General features: G+C 33.2%; 1 protein-coding gene and 1 pseudogene across 2 annotated transcripts in view; one reads left to right on the top strand and one right to left on the bottom strand.

Moving 5' to 3' along the window:
• Positions 1 to 21,862, top strand: part of LOC148313327 (anillin-like) — a 75,133-nt gene that overhangs the window by 13,497 nt on the left and 39,774 nt on the right. The window lies entirely within an intron of this gene.
• On the bottom strand, positions 2,099 to 2,949 carry LOC148313328 (carbonyl reductase [NADPH] 3 pseudogene; annotated as a pseudogene).

Genomic DNA, 21,862 nt, shown 5'->3' with positions numbered 1-21,862 from the left:
AATTTCTCTCCCATTGTCGGCCATATATCAAAGTAGACCACATTTTTAAAGGTATAATAATCTGGTGACGATCTACGGAATTTAGACTGATCCCACGTACAAATTGAATAAGGATATATTAAAATATGAGATATTTCACCGAAAATATTTTACGAGTTTGTTTGAGGTGGTACTCGCAAACATTCAATACGTAAGCTAGACTTGTCTCTGCGCACATTTTTTTTTAGAATATACATATTTTTAATTTTATTTGTTCGGAAATTGTACAGCTTTACATTAAAAAAACCTATATAATAAACAATAGTTACATTAACAATTATAAACATTACATTACATTAACAAAAATAGTTACATTAATAAAAATAAAGCCAATTAAACAATTCCACATGTATGCTGTAATAACTATTAAAAACATTAAGAGATAAAAAAGGGTATGGTATAAAAATAGATTTTGCAAGAAGGAGAAGATGTATTGGAATTAGAAATTTTAGAATAGATATACTTATTGAAAAAACATTTAATATGATTTAATTAATGCAGACCAAATAGTTTATTTTATATTTTTCTTAGTGTCAGTCAATTATTATTTTTGTTTTTTTTTTTTGCTTTTATCTGCTCTTACCATATATCCTTTATTTATTGTTTTGTTTGTTAGAGCTAAAATCATTCGTAAACGAGTGGAGGATTAAAAAAATATTTTAAAACCCTTTTTTTCTTCAAAACCATGTACAGTATTTATTTTGAAGAAAAACTTATTTTTCAATACAAAAACGGAGTTTTAAGTGAAAATTTCGATTACGTTAAATATTTACAACATTTTGAGTGTGTCCAAATACTTCTTCACACATCTGTATCATCCCCAATTATAGGATTCGGAGCTCACATACGCATAAAAGAGTTTCTGCTCAATAAAAAGCTTCTTTTCATCTCACCGATAGATGTCTCTAGTGAAGTTCTTGTGATTCAAGAACAATGTTTCAATATTGGTTCATATATGTATAGAACTTAGAATTTGAGTAGTTGTGGTTGTCTGTAATGAGTAGAATTGGTGAATGTTACACGTGTGTAAAGAGATCACTTAAACTAGCCTATGACGGTCGTCAGCCCCGTAAATGCCCAGACTTCCATATTCTTCTTCACCTTTGATGAGATGTCAAAAAATAATTCGTTATTACTTGGGTTTAACGAAAATTACCTTACGATTTATCTCAGATTATCGTAAATAGTGACGTAAAAATCGACAATGCTGTCGATCATCTTGTATTGTATTTACACTTTGGTATGATTTTTGAAAAAATAGTAAAAAAATCTTGCACAAAAAAGCAGCACAGATGTCCACTTTCGCTGTTTATCCAAACCAAGACGGAATAAACTGGTTTTAAAAATATTCTTCCATGTCTGTAATAATTTCATCGTTACTCCAGGCTATGCAACTCTAGCAATTACTTGAACGGGTTATCTAAGCGGGTCATCTATTTCGACGATATGTGGTACGTAAATATGTACACATATGTATGTCGATTTAATTTTGACAATTTATTGTTAGCCACCAGCCAATCTCATCAAGTTAAGGTCCCTTGCACAGTGTCCGCCCAGGACTGCGATTTCGTACTCATATCTTACTTTAATTTCACGTAATTCATGAGTGAAAATTCTAGCCCAAAATTCTCGCTATCTGTTAACCCATCGGCATACCAGTCGCCACATCTTGGCGGCTAAGAATATTTTACATTCGCATATCAGTCGCGGTTTAAGCCACATCTCTGTCGGTGGGTGTTCATATTATAAAGATACTTTCGTCTGATATCTACAAATCAGTAAAGAAAACTTGAAAAAAAAACATGAGGGAAACATCACCTATACCTTCCTTATTTTTCAACGAAATACATCGTTACGTATCTCCCGATAAATGTACGTTTTCACATATTCACAATTTTTTGAAAATGATCTTGAACACATCGAAACACATGTTACATTCGATTTATTTTCACATAGCGGTATTTCCAAATAATACGTCAAATGTAAAATGGACAGTTTTCATTCACCACAAAGTACCTGCCGAATCAATTCATGAAATAAAATCATGTTCAAAGATATCACGAAAATTCAATACATTGCTGGCATCTCTCCCCGCCAGTCGACTATGGTGTTATCGTGCCAAACGAACGATCCCCTGAGATCCTCGGGAGCCTCCAAAGCCAAGTACAATGCCGACATCGCTCCGCGCTCAGTGGTGAAAAACCCTCTCTGCGACGTCATATCCGTGATCACAAATCCAGGATGAACGCAGTTGATCGAAATGCCTTTGGGAACGTACTGCTTATCCTGTATGAACGTCAGGGCGCAGACGGCCATCTTGGAGACGCTGTACTCGATAAACGGGCTCTTGCCCCATCCCTCTATCTCGTTTGTGCCATTTCTTGCAGACTGTATAAACTGTTTGACCAAACCTGAAAGAGTCGATATGTTCAAATTGGGGTCTGCGAATTTGTCTCTCAACAGCTCGCCGGGTATGAACGACAATTGCCCTGCTGCGCTCGACATGTTGATGACCCTGGCTTTTGGGCGAAGGATCGGAAACAGTACGTCGCAAGTCGACAGCAAGGAAAAGTAGTTGACTTCGTTCGTCATCTCGGCTTTAGCCCCTGGCGGTTCTGTGGAACTCTCGTCGAGTAGTATGGCGGCATTGTTGACAAGAATATCTATTCCTCCGTGCTTTTGTTTGATGAAGCTCTTGAATCTCTTCACACTCTCGCGGTCTGTCACGTCCAGTTGGTGGAACTGCGGATTTAACCCGGCTTTTATTAAATCTTTGACTGATGTTTCTCCGCGTTCTGTATCCCGCGCTGTCAAGTAGACAATCCCGTCAAACTTTTCGCACAAGCCTTTCACAATTGCGAATCCGATACCTTTATTTCCCCCGGTTACAACCGCTACTTTTTCCGACATTTTGAAAATGGTGTTTGTTACGCAAATTTAATCGTTTATCTAATTATCTCGAATATTTGATAATTCTGATTGATACTAGATAATAAAGTAGCGATCTATGTTTTGTTTCACTTCAAAACTCGTAAATGAAAATAATACTGATAGATATAGTTAAGCATCATGAACCCAAATGATTTTTTTGTATTATATCTTATCTAAATATAATAAATAGTATTATATCATCTCGGCTGTCCAAACTCAAAACACAGCAAGGGACATTTTTTTTGTAGTACGTTTTTTTTGCACTTTTGCACAGTAATTATATTCTACTTAGTCCAAAAATGCAAAAAAACGTACTACAAAAAAATGTCCCTTACTGTGTTTTTGGACAGCCGATCTGTAGCATCAGTAAAATTAATGTCTATATCAGTGGTCGCCAACCTTCTACCCTCGGGTAGTTAAATTACGCATAACGACTTTTTCAATTACACACAAAGAAAATATTATATTTTTTTTCTTTTTTAAAAATAATTTTTTTAATTATAGTAAAAATATTTTGTATGCATGTTTGTTTTATAAAATAAAATTTTATTCATACATACATGTATATGTTTAATGCAAATATTATTTTCAAGAGTGTTTACCCACTTATCAAATGAAATTTTTATTTTTTACCCAGGCTCTCAAAAGGTTACCGACCACTATCTATATCTATATTATTTTCCGCCTCCGCAGTGTAGTGGCAAGCGCGTTTAGCTACCGCGCTGGATATCCCGGGTTCGATTCAAAATAAGTATAAGTAATATTTATTTACATAAAATATAAAACAAAAAAAAAACAGGTATATTAAATATGCATAAAAAAATAAGGTATGAAGCATGTTTAAAGGAAACAAATGAGAAAATAGAACTAATCACTAACACAAATATCTTTCCAATAAGTGTTTCTAAATACTCGGACGTATAGTATAAAAATACTCATTATCATTTAGGAGTATAAACATTTTCAAGTTTATAAAAAAAGTCGACGCACACTATTATTCTTATGCAAATAATGCGGCCAATTTCTTTATTTTTTCGCGTTCGTCGAAACAACGTCGTCTGTTGTCTGGAGTCCTAAAGCGGTCACGTACCGAGTCCAAAATGTACAAGGCTTTTTGGTTACACCAATCACGATTGCGTACGACACGATGAACTACCTCTTTTGCATGACCGACAATAGGTTCGGGCCATCTATCTACTGGCACTTATGTTCATCTCCGCAGTTGGCCAGACCTGTTATATGAACGCTTTTTCGATATTGACAAGTTTCGTATTGAAATTATTAAAGAAAACGCTTGTTTTTTTTACCACTTGAGTTTATTTTATGACGACTAGTTTCGGAAGCTAAGCTTCCATCTTCAGGTCTAAATGTAAACATTCAACTGTTTACATTTAGACCTAAAGATGGAAGCTTAGCTTCCGAAACTAGTCATCATAAAATAAGATTAAGTGGTAAAAAAACAAGTGTTTTCTTAAATAATTTCAACATGTCTTACCACAAAGTAAATTCGAGGAACGCCACACTCTTCTGTCCTGACATACACTCCTAGCTTCCTTCACATCTAGTCATACATGTCCTCCGATCACGGAGACTTTTGAAACCACCAGATTTTAGATTCTGATTGATCTGATTGAAGTCTTTTTTCAGCCGTCCTCGTTCTATTCTCCCGCTCACATTCGCTACATATATTTTCTTCGTTTTTAATTTGTCATGCAACGATTTTCCACATACTCGTCTGAGGGAGCGCATTTAATTTTTTTGATTATATAATTAATTAGTATCTGATTATATTATTTTTATTCTGCCGCTACTCTAGATTGGTGCCTTTTGCGATCCAAAAAAGAACGGAAATTATAATCTACATATTTCAACTGGCAGAGGATGCATAAAAAGTTGTTTCAATGTTCTCAATATATATACCAATTGCTACCGATGTAATTCTGCAACGTAAATAGCATTATGGTCATCTTGTATAGAATAATGATGATTTTAAAAAGCGGTCTAGCTACTCCGTAAACGGAGATAACCTCCTGTGGCACTTCTACCAGACGCTCTGTTACGATTTGTAGATGTTAATTGGTCTGGAGATACGTGTCGTATAATTTTATAAAGTTTGAACATAGATGGGTTGTATGGAAAGGAAAAAAAGCACGAAAGCTGTGACCGCAGCTACTAAGAGGAGCGGTATTTGTTTAAAATTGCATTATGAAGTTTCGACTGCCGTATGATATTATACAAGATTGAGGCTTTACTCGAGAACAAAGAATTCAGGTCGCAAACGGCTGCGAGAGGGGTCACACGTCTCTCCACGCCCATTTAAAATAATTAAAACCATTAGATTTTGATTTTTTTAAAAGAATATGTATTAAAAATTTGTTTTTTTTCTTAATTTTTTTAAGTCCTTACCTTTGAGTACATCTTTTCTTTTGAAAACCATATGATTTATTTTGAAGAAAAACTTATTTTTTCAATACAAAAACGGTGTGTGGATTATGAAAAAAAAAAGATTACGCTAAATATTATCTGGGTTTAAAGAAAATTAAGTGCCCTTAATATTTTTGATTTTTTTCTGTATGGACTTTTCATTACCAGGTCAAATTATACAACTGAATACCGTCATGAATATTTTCGGTCAATATAATCACGACAAAATGTTTGAAGTTATTTTTGTGAATACCAAATTAGGGTTATGTACTTTTAAAAATATTTTATTTTTAGTGTTTTTATTTGTATGACACTGAAAGCTAATTTAAAGTATTTTGTGGTTGGTCGTTTTACGCTTAATTTGCGTGAATGAACACAGAAAACTCCGTTAGTTAGGTGTAATTATAACGGTAGCGATGGATGGACCAATCTACCATCGCATTAACTCATTTTTTTTAAAAAGAATGTTGAATTTGGTATTCTCTTCGAAACTGTCAGCAGTACGGTGTTTGAAAATGATGCGAAATGCATCGGAACACGTGTCACTATACGGCTGTCCAAACTTAAAACACAGTAAGGGACATTTTTTGTAGTAGTTTTTTTTGCATTTTTGGACTATGTAGAATCTACTTAGTCCAAAAATGCAAAAAAAACGTACTACAAAAAAATGTCCCTTACTGTGTTTTGAGTTTGGACAGCCGTATAGATATAGTGGTATTTACTAAGTAAAACATAAATTGAAAATGTATTACATACCACTGGGTTGTGCCTTAGTATTCAATTCTGTTTTCTTATCATTATTTATTTATTTAAACTTCATGTACAGAAAAGAAATAAGTATATTGGCGGGCTTATTGTTAAAAAGCAATATCTTCCAACCAACCAAAAACAGACAAGTGATATTGGTCAAACCGTTTGATACCATATACTGTATAGCTGTTTGCAATCAGAGGGTAGATAGTACTTGAACATTAAAAAAAACATAAATTACAATTTGATGAAAATAAGGAAGGCAAAGGAAAAAGGGAGTTTAGGGAAGGATGTAGGGGGAGAAGCTAAGGCAGGAGGTTTGATGGACAGTTAGGATTCTAATGATTTATAGTAATGTCTCAGACGTTTCTTAAAAGTTATTAGAGAAGTTTATTTGAATCGTTTATTTTTTAATGTGATTTACCTATATTTGAATAAAATCGTCTTGTTAAATTTTTCAATATATTTGTAATATTTTACTTAGGAACTATTTATATTGATTTCTCAACATAGATGAGGAATAATATGAATGTCTGAGTATTTACACTGCTTGTGACATGTAAGAGTGATCACTTTATACACGTGTAAAATTCACTATTTTTTCCATAATCGACAAACTATTCAAACTCAGGACGTTGTATATATGATAAGTTCAGTAAACCAACCTATTACAAAGTGAATGTCTGTTTATTATTTTTATCATATGCTGCGTAGTATGCTTTGATCTGTGAAAATAACTAATACTTTTTTCCGACGACAAATCGATATCAATAATCCTAATTAAAAAACCTGCCCATCGCCATTTCGTAGTGAAAAAATATTGTTCCTATAAACGTATAATACCTACTGCATTTATGGAGGATTAATTTTTAAAATATTTTTATTCCAACTTGCTAAACGTGGATAAATTTCCTCATGAGCGATTAAACAACCGATTTTTGAAGTGTCATGGTCGATATGGAAGAAGTCCGAATATTCCTATACGGCACTTCTATGCATAAAAGCAATGTTTGTACAGTAAAACCTCGAAATAATGGACCTGTAGTTAATGAACTTCGGATATAACGGACAAAACATCCGGATAAATGTCATGTTAATATTATGCAGCTTAAATTCAAGTGTCACCGCATGTAAACAATTTTTAGCGACCATGAATATCACAAATTATGTCTCAAAACTTCAAAAGTGCGGACAAAACTTGATTGTTTTGTTCAAAGCAGGATAACCGAAAGCAAGCGCGTCGATATCAAACGGAAACGTCACATCACGACGAGTGTCCGAAGACAATAAATATAATTTTGTTTGTGTTTTGTCTTATTTCTTTATATCTGAAAACAATGTTCATATATATTTTTTTATATTATAATTTCTCATTTTTATATAACGGACTTTCAGCCTTCACGGACACCTCCCCCCTCAAATTTGTCCGTTATATCGATGTTTTACTGTATTTATAATTTCTCAATTGTTATGATGGCAGGTATTAATTTTCTTACGGGATTATAATGCTCAATTTAAATATCTGTAAGTATAATTAATTGCGTATGTAATTTGTACCTTTGTACACAGTACACAAGCTGACAATTTTGCTAACCGTCACTAATAAATTACATATTACAATATTTACAGCTCACAGGGCTGGATCAGATAGTAAGCAATATGAGGGCGTTGCGAAATTAGAATTCTACATCAAAAGCTTTTTAAAGATTAATTACGAAAATCTTAATTTTTTTAATAATATAAAAAAAAACTGAAATTTGCTATGCAAGTGTTTTCTAGCAATACGAAAAAAATTAGGCCCTATGGATTGAAAAATACTCGTGTTGAAAAATAAGGGACAATCTAGTCTAAACTAAGTACCCACAACGCCGCTTCTCCGCAGGGGTAGGCAGAGAGAATACCACGCAATACCACCCTGTCTTTGCAAAAATTCTTCGCCTCTTCCACATTCATGCATCTCCTTATACATACTTGCCGCTTTAAATTATTTGACCTACCTGATTGTGCCAAGTTTTCCTCGGTCTTCCTCTGCTTCTTTTTCCAACTGCCTCTTAATTTTTTAACCGTTCTCTCCTTACTCATACGTTCCACATGTCCAAACCATCTCAATACACCTTTCTTAATTTTATCGATGATTATTATCTCAACCTTGTATTCTTTACTTGCTGTGCAAGTATTTTATAGAAACACGAAAAAAATATGCCCTATTTTATTTTATTTTTTTATTTCTTAAGTTAGCTTATATTACAACTAATATAAACTATGATTTACACTTAATTTACATAATATATTTATATCTCTTGATAGTGAACAAAACGTTTATTTTAGAATTCTTTCAGACTCTTTTATTTTTTTATACATTCAGGCATCTCATCATACATTTTCAAACCCTTATACATTAAACAATTTTGCGACTCGGGTTCAACAATGGCAGCCTTATTTTATCCTTATATCTAGTAATATGTTCATAAAAATTTTTGTTCAAAACTATTTTATCCTTAAAATATTTTGGTAATTTATCGTTAAAAAATTATGTATGCTTATAAGCATATTAAATTGTGTTAAATACCTATGTTACCTATGGATTAAAAAATAATCATTTTGAGAAATAAGGGAATTATAATTGTCATACGTAATTCCAAAACGACATGTCATCGTGCATTCGCAATTTCGGTTCCAGTTTTCACTCGCGTACCGATGTTTGCGTCTAGTATAAAAATGTTGAACAATATGTACATCACCTTCTCTTTCATCGTGCCATCTAGCCAATCAGGGCTCGCCTTATCCGGTCTTGTAGGTTTTTTTAAAACGAACTTTGGTCACGACTTCTCGCTTTCGAGTCTCGGGTTACCAGTCTGAAGTCTCGTCATCCACTATTTCCACTGAAGACAACGATTCCGACTTCAGATTTAATGGGATATCTGATATTGAATGATATTGATATTTACAACACATTTTGAGTGCGTCCAAATAGTTGTTCACAAATCTGGATTATCTCCAGTTATATGAGTTTTTTCATATTATTTTTTATAGATGTCTCCAGTGAAGTTCTAGTGATTGAAGACCAATGTTCCAAAATTGGTTGATAAATATAGAACTTCCAAGAATTTGAGAAGTGTGTTTGTCAATAATGGGTAGAATTGGTGAATGTTAGATGTCTCTAGTAAAGTTCTAGTGATTCAAGAATAATGATAAAAAAAATTGTTCATGTATACAGAACTTCCAAGAATTTGAGTATTGTGGTTGTCAATAATGGGTAGAATTGGTGAATGTTACACGTGTGTAAAGTGATCACTTAAACTAGTCTATGACGGTCTTCAGCCCCGTAAATGCTCAGACTTCCATATTATTCTTCATCTTTGATGAGATGTCAAAAAATGATATTGATATTGATTTCTGACATAAATTTCTGATGAAAAAATAACTTTGGACCTGTCATAACCTGGTTCAAGTGATCACTGTGTACACGTGTAACATTTCCATTCTATTTTAAATATTTAAAGCATTAACTTTGTGGATCATAACAATATATTTTGGAGAAATAAAATACTTTTTTTTTATCCACTCACATTTTTATTAAAAACCTACTAGTTTCGGCAACAACCTGCTGCCCTCTTCAGGGTTTGTTTTATGACAGCCACCGAACCATTAAAACTGGGAGGAGACTTGTTATTTTTCTTTGACTCTTATTATTAGGATTGATGCGGTGTTGACTTGACCATTGAAACCAAATGTTGGTGGAAAATTAATGTCATCGGTAACTTTTTTTTTATCGTTGTTGACAGTAACTGAACAGTGTTGATATTTGAAGGAAAAAATGCTGAAAATTATGCTTATGGTAATTTAAATATACTTATTTCAATATTATACATACTTAATATGCGTAATTATTTTATTGTAAAACCTTTCTAGTGTAAATTGTTATTGTATCTATTGTATGTAATTATGAAATCTAGTCATTAAAAAATATTTTTTATTAAAATGCAAGTATTTCGGCTCAACACAGGCTATGCCTAAAGAGCTGTAATACATGTAATAAAAAAAAATGTAAGAAAAAATTTATGTATGTACAAAAAAATATACTTCTTTTTGACCAGATTATTTTTCTGTTTAAAAATTATCTGATTTCATTTATTGATTCGGCAGACACTTTGTGGTAATATCTATCAATTTTTAATATGAAATTTACTTGGTTAATACTTACAACATTTTGAGTGTGTCCAAATACTTGTTCACAAAATCTGGATTATCTCCAATTACAGGAGTTATTTTCATATTATTTTTTGACATCTTATCAAAGATGAAGAAGGATATGGAAGTCTGGGCATTTACGGGGCTGACGACCGTCATAGGCCAGTAGTGTGGTTGTCAATAATGGGTAGAATTGGTGAATGTTACTCGTGTGTAAAGTGATCACTTAAATCAGCCTATGACGGTCGTCAGCCCCGTAAATGCCCAGACTTTCATATTCTTCTTCATCTTTGATGAGATGTCAAAAAATAATATGGTTAATACTTAATAAAAAGTGGTTTTTACCGAGTTTTTTTTCCTGCCAGTGCTTATTGATATGGCGTTCATAATTCCATTTATTGTATTTTTATACTCGCTTTACGGTCGTTTCAAACCAAACCGGATTTGTACAGAGTGGACGTTCCCAAAAAGGAATTAAAGTGTACTTGTGTTTCTTACTTACATCTTGTAGTTATGTACATATTATATAGTCTACAAGTGCTCGCACATGTTGGAAACTTTTGTCGAGTCATATCGCACACCTAGACCAAAACTGTATCAACTCAAAAACTATGATTTTTTTAGATACTCACTTATTCGGATTGTACAAACGAAGACGCATATATCAATTTATCCGATTTGTCAATATCTTAAATATTTATGTATTAATTTTAAATAAAACACAGTTTTTTTAAGTCTACTAAGCTGTATTTTATTAACCAACGAATGTCTCGTTTGATAAAGCCCTAATAAGGCGAAACAATTGTTACAGTATATTATTTTATTAAGTGTGTTTTTGTTAATAAAATACAACTTAGTAGACTCAAAAAATCTGTTTGATTTAAAATTATTGCATAAATTAAAATGGAGTTCTACAAATTAAACGCCAAATCAATAAATATCTTATATAGTACTTAATGTTCCTTTTGGTGAATAAAAGAGTTCGATTCTCCCTGCCTACCCCTTCGGGGAAAGCGTGAAGGTTAGTTACTTAGTATAAAATGTTTTAATGTAAATATTCTTTATTATGCATTGTCCATTCATAAAAGAAAACAGGAAACTTCTATTACATAAGGCGACATCACTATACGTTTTTCGTCTCTCCTGAAAAAAAAAAGTTTTTTGAGTTGATACCCTTTTGATCTAGGGGTGCGATATGTTAGTCTTAAGTTGAGTAAAGCGTAAACTTTTATGCCATTTTAAGTGGGTCGAATGTCTGGTTCTATGTAACATGTTGTTATATTATTTATTGATACGGCATTAACTTTGTGGAATGACATGTTGATAATATTTTTAAAAATTAAAATTACTTGAATATACCACTTTAATGAGTTTTATTTATATAAACGACTAGTTTCGAAAACTTATGTTTTATAATAATTGTTGGATAATAATTAGGGGAATTAGTGGGGAATCGGGACATTGTATTTCCCCAATTTGGGGAAAATGACCTAGATTTTTAAGGGATTCTAAAAATTGGCATTGGCAACGCTGCGTTTATAGGATACGAGTGAAATTAATTAATATGCTCTTTTCATATATGTACTCCTAACCCGATGCAATTCACTTCCGAACGTCAAATTAGCATGACATGTGACGCATGACGCGCATTTCAATCGGAATTAATTTATTAATATCGCACCAACTACAACTTATGGTGACAGGTCACTCTATTATCAGATCCACGTGTCGCAATTGCAAATATCAAGACACATAGCGACAATAGGCTTGTGTCACGATGTTGGATTATTGGCTAATAAATTAATATGAAAAATCACAAGACTATCGGTAGCATTCTTATTGAAATCTGTAGGGAACTAAGGGAGATATTAAAGTTTAAACTTTAGATATTTGAATAAGACGAAAAACGTGCGTTCGCATACGTCATCAAATTTCCGTCATCACACGTTTTATGACGTCATATGGTTCATTCTCTATGGTTTATAGAGCTGTAATATTAGTAGTATGGATTGTTTGTTTACCACTACACTACCATTTGTGTTATACAAATATGAGGGTTGGGGTGGGAGGGTGGACCATAGACATCAACAGATAGAGCCGCCTATAATTCAGCAAAGACGCCAACACTAAAATAACTCCATCGTTTCTGTGACGTCATTCATTGCCAACTTACGAAAAGAACGTTGAAAATAATGAATGAAAATATCAATTATATCGGCTGTTTTAAGCACAAAACGAGTATAATACAATCCTTTATAGGTTGAGTATGTTAAATTAGATATTCCTCCCGTCTGACAGAGATCCATTGCTCCATAGAAGCATGCTTTTGTGCTAATAAAGAGCATGTGTATCTAGAACTGTATTCTGGCCAGGTTTTGTTTCTTAACCACTCATTGGTGTAATTTTTTTCCAAGAATTGAATTGAATAAAATTCGCGAACAACCTACAATATGAAATTAAATTAATACTACTAATCAAGCATAAAATTATGCATTAAATTATTCTAACCCTCATCCGCAACCAATGGTGCATAGGGCACTGCATTGTATTGACGATCTTGATCGTTACTAACATGGAAGTAAGGTGATCACTTATTATAACCCTTATCTGCACCCAATGGTATTGACGCAATATTATCATGATTGTTACTTACCAGGCAAGGTGATCACTAGTGCGCTTCAGGAACCAATCCAGGGTTATATTAAAAAAATATTAAAAACCACTAAAATTTAATTTTGCCCTCTCGGGAATCGAACCTGGGACATCCAGCACGGTAGCTTAACATGCTAACCATTACACTATGGAGGCTTGAATGACACATTAAAAATATGATATTACATATATCAACCTTTACCATTATTTGTTTATTTGGCGTTTAATTTGTAGAACTCCATTTTAATTTATGTATTAATTGTTAAATCGAATACAGATTTTATGAATCTACTAAGTTATATACGTCCGCCTCCGTAGTGTAATGGTCATCACGCACTGCTACCGTTCTGGAAGACCCGGCTTCGATTCCCAGGGGGTCAAATAAATATAAGTGATTTTTTTCACTCTAATATTCATTCAATATTACCCTGGACTGATACCTGAAGTGGAGGGCTGATCACCTTTCCTTCATGTGTTTACGATAAAGATAACACTGCGTTTATATGATGCAGTGCCCTATGTACCATTGGGGTGCGGATAAGGGTTTAAACGAAAAAAAATAAAGTTATATTTTAGTGTTAAAAAACACATGAAAATTAATATTGTGACGATTGTTTCGCCTAGTTATGACATTTTCAAACGAATGTGAAGATTTAATGGACTGACGGTCTGTAAATAGGTGTACAATTTTTATCTGTTTTTTTTTTGCTATAAAAAGCAACTTACTAGACTCATACAATCTGTATTTGATTTGACAATAAATACATAAACCCTTGACCATGGTCGTTTGGAGGACGTTTTAGCTAAATGCAGGTAATCTCAGCTCCTAATTTCATATGATTGCGCAACGATTATGAACGAACAAGTGAACACTATTAATTTAATTTAATTTAATGTCCATCCCATAATGATAAGTAATTACCGGTTGGGACTTCTCATTGCCTGGAAATCGCTCTAGTGTGTAATACCGGTACTTAGAACTTGCAGATATTTTGCATAAGTACTGCATTACGACGTACGTTCTTTCAAATGAGCATCGGTACTGAGTAATATATGGCCCGCGTAAATCATTTATTTTATTATTTATTTTAAAACATATTTCATACATACATAAGTCACATATATAATATTCCCGATGAGTAATTTCCGTTGCTCATTTTGGGATTAAGGGGGAATTCTCACAATTCAATTTCAATATGCGGACGACGACGCAAGAGGTCGATCGTATCATCGCGCTATTAAAAAAAATATATGCATAAGGAATTTTCTTTTTTTTTGAAAATATACGTAGAAAAAACATTTTTATATATTTTTAACTCCTAACCTTTCAATAACTCTTTTTCTTTCAAAACCATATAATTTCTAAGAAAAAAATATTTTTTCAATGCAAAATGGTATTTAAAAAAAAAACAATAACGTCTTATGTTACCTGGATTAAGGGAAAAATAGTTTGCGACTTAACGAATACTGGGCCTTAAGGTTAACAAGACTGAAACTCAAATAAGAATGTAAAAAAAAATATTTAAAAAATAAACAAAACTAACACAAGGGCAAATTGGAAAATATCAAACAATAAACAGGCATAGTAAAGATGCATATAAAAAAATATAAAGTACGAAGAATGTTTAAAGGAAACAAATTAGAAAATATAACTTAACACTTTTCACATCTTTTCATAAAGTTATGTTCTTTCCCAAACGACATTCAACGCCAATCGCGCAGTAATGCGTGTTCGTGTGAAGGCAGCAATTCTAATGAATGCAGTAGTCCAAACAGCCTGTTAAATCCGCTCAGTTAGCGAAAAATAAATATGGGAGGCACGAATTCAAAAGATACAAGAAAATACAAGTCCGTATGTAATATGAACTTATACTTTTCCTCCCCTTTTGAGTTTGTGTCTCCTTTATTTTACCTTTGCTACTTATGACAGGTGTCTGATTTGTTTATTTCTTGATGTTTTTGAGTTGTTCTTTACTTCAGTCAAACACTTTGCTTCAGTTGTGTCACCGTACCTGCAATTTTTCCTGCTCAAAAGCGTGTCGTTCTCGGAAAAGCAACGTTTAAAAGAAATTCGTTTTTTCCCGTCTTTGCGCAATCAAGTTCCGAGAAGTCGGCCTCAGCTTGTGAAGTTTAATATCCACTAATGACTAAATGGTGGAGTTTAAGTTGCAACTAACTCATTTTTTTATGAGGCAGTTCGTTTTTAATTAGATTTTTCTGAAATCTTAGTAAGAGGAAACGATGGATATCCAGGAAAGAATATTGTGGCTTGATTAGCTACTGCGTAACGAAGTTGTTTAAGCTATTGATGTAAGATAGATATTGATAAGAGATTCAGATCCGCCTATGTAGTGTAATGGCCAGCACGCTCGGCTACCGTGCTGGAAGTCACGGGTTCGACTCCCAGGGGGGGGGGCGGGGTTAAAATTAAAATGATATAAAAAACATACATTTTTAAATAATTTCTTACTTAGTAAATACCACTATTTACGATGGTAAATAGTGGTATTTTCTAAGTAAGTGGTATTTACTATGTAAAACATTAATTAAAAATGCATAGATTTTACCACAAAGTGACTGCCGAATCGATTAATGAAATTAAAAAATACACTTAAACTACACTTTAGATTATTTTGCTGTTTTACCCACGACATTTTACTTTATTGTGTAACGTCATCGTCCGCCTCCGTAGTGTAATGGTCAGCACGCTCGGCTACCGTGCTGGAGGTCCCGGGTTCGATTCCCAGAGGGGGGGGGGGTCAAATAAAAAACTATAAATGATTTTTTCACTTTAATATTAATTCAATATTACCATGGGCTGGTACCGGGAGCGGAGGGCTGACCACCTTCCTTTCGTGTGTTAACGATCAATATGATACTGCGTTTATATGATGCAGTGCCCTATGCGCCATCGGGAGCGGATGAAGGTTTAAAGAAGAATATGAGATTACGTTTTTTTTGTCTCGACTCGAAACACTTTTGTTTTAAGAAAAAAGAGACCAATGTACAGGATTTTGTTCCAGAGAAAATTATAACGATATTAGATTTATGTTTTGTACTGAAATTTCTTGATGCAACTGCATTTTATTGAATGATATAACAACTATGTAGTTTTTTCAACAATTATTTAATTTCTCCAGCAACCGGGTTTCGTCGTAACCGACATCATCAGACTGGTCACCGTTCTATATAACAATGTTTGTTTTGTTAGAACAAATTTTAACGTTATTTATTTATTTTAATGTAAATTTGTATACATTTCAATTTAGACTAATTCGATTAATGTTTCATAGCTTATCAGTATAAAACATAACCGCATCCTGGATGTGAATATCTATCTCCTAAATTCTAAAAATTATATTCATAACTTAATACATCATTTTCCGATAGTAAATTTTTACCGAAAATTTAAAATTTCCTATAACACTGACTCTTTAAATCTTATAGGAAAATCTGAGACTATTTTTATTATAATGTATGCAACATTCTAAACGGATTATTTTACATACTGGGAGACGCCTAAAAACAATTTTGAATATTTATGTTAGGTACTTATAATTTGACCGGTTATTTTATTCAAAGTGTCCAAATACTTGTTAACAAATCTGGGTTTCTCCACTAGGAGTTATTTTTTTACATTTTTGACATCTCTACAAAGATGAAGAAGAATATTGAAGTTGGGGATTTACAGGGCTTACGACCTATCATGGGCTGGTTAAGTGATGACTTTTCACACGTATTATTTGATTATAAAAAAATGATGAACAGGTTTTCAGGCGTTTTCCAGTATGTATAAATAATCCGCGAAAATAAATGAGATCGATGTGGAGATGTCAAAATGTAAAAATAAGTCCTGAGTGGAGAAACCCAGATCTGTAACAAGTATTTGAATACACAGAAAATGCTGAGAATAAGATAACCGGTCAAATTATAAGTTACATAAAAATTTTAAATTGTTTTCAGACGTCTCCCAATATGTAAAATAATCCGTTTAGAATCTTGCATGCATTTTAATAAAAATAGTCTCTGATAAATAAAAGCTTTCTCAAACTAACCGTATATGGCTCCAGTGAACTCACACATAAAGTGTCATGAAATTTACAAAATGTCATGATCATGCATACATCTTAATAAAAAAGTGTCTCTTCTAAATAAAAGCTTTCTCATACCAACCATAGATAGCTCCGGTAAACTCAAGTCATGATATTCACGATATATGTAGATTATTAAAAATACATACTTCTATACTTTTTGTATGTGAAATGGTTTCGTCTATGAACAGTTATGTAATGATAATAATAAAACAAAAATGGATGTAAAACATGTTTTTCACACACAAAATAGCTTGATAAGATCACTTGGTGTATAAAATTCGCAACATGAATAAAGTGCCTACACGTCTTTCTCATGTGCTTTCCGTTTTTTTGTCATTTTTTTTATTATTATCATCATACATATGTCGTAAATAAGATCCACACAGAAATAACAGCACGTTTCCGCTTCTCGTATAGTTTTATGTGATGCTACAATTCACAAACTGTGTTCCGCAAAAATTTGGAATAAGGGCGTTTGTGCGCTACACGGAATTTTACCGTCCGGCACTTCAGTTAGCATATAATACGGCTTGGATTGCTGTCTTTCTTTCTTTGGATCGGTGTGCTCAATCGGTGCGTGATCACGTTGAGCATAAATTCAATCACGCTAAACTGTCGTAGTCACTTTTATTTTTCAAAACCGGGCTGTCAAATTCCGTGTAGTGCACAAACTGCCTAATTCCATCTATCTTCTTCTTCTTCATGTGCCCTCTGACCTCCACTGCTGGATATACGCCTCTTCCCCTTCTTTCCATTTCCTCCGGTTGGTTGCTGCTTGCAGCCAGTTTCTACCCCCCACAGCGACAATATCGTCGGACCATCTCTTTTGAGGTCTTCCGACACATCTTTTGTTCTCTCAAGGTCTCCATGGTATCTTAAAAATTTAGCGGACCCCTAAAATCATACATTTTGCCGACACGGGAATATGGAAATTGGTTTTTTGAAGATAGACATCGTATCAGAGTATCCAAGAGCCCCTCACTCCTTATAATGTAGAAATTACTGATAATAATTATCGAATATAATTTTCTCAATATTATTCATATTTAAAGCACTTACCTTGTGGTTAGTCATTTTTTTACAAAAATGTTAATAATATTGGGATATAACCACTCACCGAGATTTTTATGTCTACCGGTTTCGAGACGTACCCGTCTCTTCGTCAGGACAATCACTACCACAGCATGCAAACAATACCACCCTTCACCACCATAGCACCATTTACACACTGAATACTACACAAAATGTCTAACACATGTGATTTTTGGTCTATCTGAAGACCAACATGCACTAGAGGTTTCAACACAGACATGCGTTACGAGCCGAGGTTAAAACATGCACTTTTAACCTCGTTTGCATAACCTCGTGTATCGAATATAAATTTGCAACGAGCTAAAATTACCGAATTTGACATGTTCCATTGCAGTAAAGTTTGGGAAAGCCTGCTTTGATTAGATGATTTTCAATTTAAAATTTTCACAGTATATGTATTTTTACAGCATCAACGCACAACATGCAATTAACGAGTAAACAATTAGGAATATTTTTAATTGGCAGTTCACATTATGATATTTAACGCTCCTGTTTCCCCAGCACAGAGTTATAAATCATGATATTTGATCGCTTATCTTCGTTTCTCCTGCTCGTTATAATTGTCGAATGAGGCAAAAAATATACATAGGTATAACTTCTTTTATTTATTTTAATAAATATAAGTGATTTTACACTCTAAAATTTATTTAATATTACCCAGGACTGGTCCCTGAAGCTCAGGAGTAATCACTTTGCCTTCATGTAGGTAACAATCAAAGATAACACTGCGTCAATATGATGCTGTGCCCTATGCACCATTGGGTGCAGTTAAGGTTTGAAGAAGAAGAGCAATAACTTTTTTTTAAACAATATGTATTTTTTCTGGCATCATTTAACTTATCGTCATTGTAGACTGTTAGGGTCAGCTGGGAGCTGTTGACGAATTGTCAGCAGAGTGGTCGTCCTGGGCGGCGTGAACCTGATGCCTTGTAAAAGAGGCAAGCTTGATTATGGCTCTCAGGAGGCATGCGGAGTACATGGCCTAGCCAACTGAATCGCCTTTTATTGACGACAGTTGTGGCCAAATTTTCCCGAACCAAGAAAAAATATACGAGAATAAAATTTGTAATGATTGCGACGCGTTTAAGTACTTGTACGTATCTTCGAAGTACTATTGACAAATCTACCTCTGATTCTTAGGAATGTATGTCTTTATTACTAGCGCCGATTGAATTATACGTATTTCGACACCTGATATTTTAACAGCAACATAAATCATAATCAAAATAATTGAATTTAATTCGAGAGACCAAACTGTAACGTAACGAAGGTCAGTCTATTATTCAATCAAGAGGAAGTACTAGACATGAGCGCTGCTTTGATATGTACATACATACAATTCGGCGAATATCTCGAATCTCAATAATTGATACGCATCACGGTTTTGGTGTGTTTCCGAGCGATACCACGAACTAACCTTGATAATGAGAGATAAATATAACCTTTATAAAATTAAACAACTTTGTTTTAACCACTTTATTTAAAATTATTAATACATTTTAACCTACCGGTTTCGACAAGAACCTTGTCATCATCGAAAACCGAATGTTTTTGTCGAAACCGGTAGGTTAAAGTATATTATTAATAAAAAAGTGGTTAAAACAAAGTTGTTTAATTTTATATAGTCTATAAAATGTGCCACAAATTATCTGTGAAAAACATTCAAGAAATAAATATAACCAACTATCTAACTAATTCACCATCACGTCACTTCCCCGTAGAGGTAGGCAGGGATAAAAGAACGCCACACAAACAATACTTGCCTCTTCAATATTCTTTGATCTTCTCATGCATACCCGCCGATTTTTCCGACTTCTGACCTGTATACTTTCTAGTATTTGAAAAAGTTTTTTCCTCGGTCTTCCTCGACTCCCTTTTCCAACTACGATTGCATAATAACTGTGTTTTTTCACTTATTCGTTTCACGTACCCAAACCATCTCAACACACCTTTCTCAATTTTATCAATAATATTTTTTGACATCTCATCCAAGAAGAATAATATGGAAGTCTGGGCATTTATGGGGCTGACGACCGTCATAGGCTGGTTTAAGTGATCACTTTACACACGTGTAACATTCACCTATTCTACCCATTACTGACAACCACACTACTCAAATTCTTGGAAGTTCTACGTATATGAACCAATTTTGAGACATTATTCTTGAATCACTAGAACTTCACTAGAGACATCTATTGGTGAGATGGAAAGAAGCTTTTTATTAAGCAGAAGCTCTTTTATTAGTATGTGAGGTCCGAATCCTGGATCATAATCACATACATGAGAAACGCCAGAAAATATGATATTCATTTTTATCATTTAAGCTTATAATTTGACCAGATAATTTATTTACAACATTTTGAGTGTGTCCAAGTACTTGTTCAAAAAATCTGGATTATCTCCAATTACAGGAGTTATTTTCATATTATTAATAATATGAAAATAACTCTCAAATACACATCTCATATCGATCACTCCTTTCAACAACGTCGTATCGCTCACTCCTTTCTAGAACGTCAAAAATCAAAAATCGTAAATTTTCAGTTGTGCATGTTTTCGGAATGCCCAGAAAATGTACTATATCCCAGCAAAAGAGGCATATTTTTAACTTAATATTTACCCGCTACAGGGCAGAAAGAGTTGTTTTTGTATTTTGAAGAAAAGGTATTTTTTAATATTTTTTTTAAATATACTAAATATTTTAAATAGAGAAAAAACCTTCAGGTTTTACCTAAAAAGATCTGCTGCGTAGTAAAAAGTTCAAAAAGTGGCTTAATATTTATTTTAAATACATTGTATTATATTTTTAAGCTTTAAAAACGATCTCCTGAAAAATCAGGTTTTTTGATTTATGACGTTCTTGAAAGGAGTGAGCGATATATCATTAAAAATTTACTTTTCAGGAGATCGTTTTTAAAGTTTAAAAATATAGTACAATGTATTAAAATAAATATAAAGGCACTTATTGAAGTTTTTACTGTGCAACGGGTCTTTTTGGGTAAAACCTTTATGTTTTTTTTCCATTTGAAAAATATTTAGTAAATTTAAAAAAAAACAATTAAACAATACCATTTCTTCAAAATGCAAAAACAACTCTTTCTGCCCTGTAGCGGGTAAATATTAAGTTAAAAATATGCCGCTTTTGCTGGGATATAGTACATTTTCTGGGCATCCCGGAAACATGCACAACTGAAAATTGTCGATTTTTGATATACGACGTTGTTGAAACGAGTGAGCGATATCTCAAAAGTATCCGCCATATGTAATATTATAATATCGCCGAAAGTAGGTATGAAATATCGAAATGACTATCAATTTATGTATGTGTAATAGAAAATCTGGTTATTTTATATTTATACTAGGTGCATCGCATCGGTGTTGGGATTCACAACAGGTTTTTCAGAAGCATTATAAAATGTTTTTTTTCATAAGACCAAATGTCGTCGACGTAAGAAATAACTTGGGAATTAGTAAAAATATCAAATGTCGGAACAGCTGATGCAACATATCGTAGTCATAGAGGAGAAAGTGACCAAGTGCATTTTTTTTATAAAAACGTGATCATTGACTATTTGATATCTTACTAGCTTAATATTACCCTGAAAAAATCCCTAAGGATTTTAAACTTGTAAGTATAATATATTGACTTGGTAAAAATGACTAACTGCATTGATGTTTATTTTCTTGCC

The sequence above is a fragment of the Brachycentrus maculatus genome, unplaced genomic scaffold, assembly GCF_059751285.1.
Source record: "Brachycentrus maculatus isolate JH-2025_06_01 unplaced genomic scaffold, ASM5975128v1 h1tg000015l, whole genome shotgun sequence".
Taxonomy (NCBI): Eukaryota; Metazoa; Arthropoda; class Insecta; order Trichoptera; family Brachycentridae; genus Brachycentrus; species Brachycentrus maculatus.
This window is presented reverse-complemented; position numbering and strand designations above follow the sequence as displayed.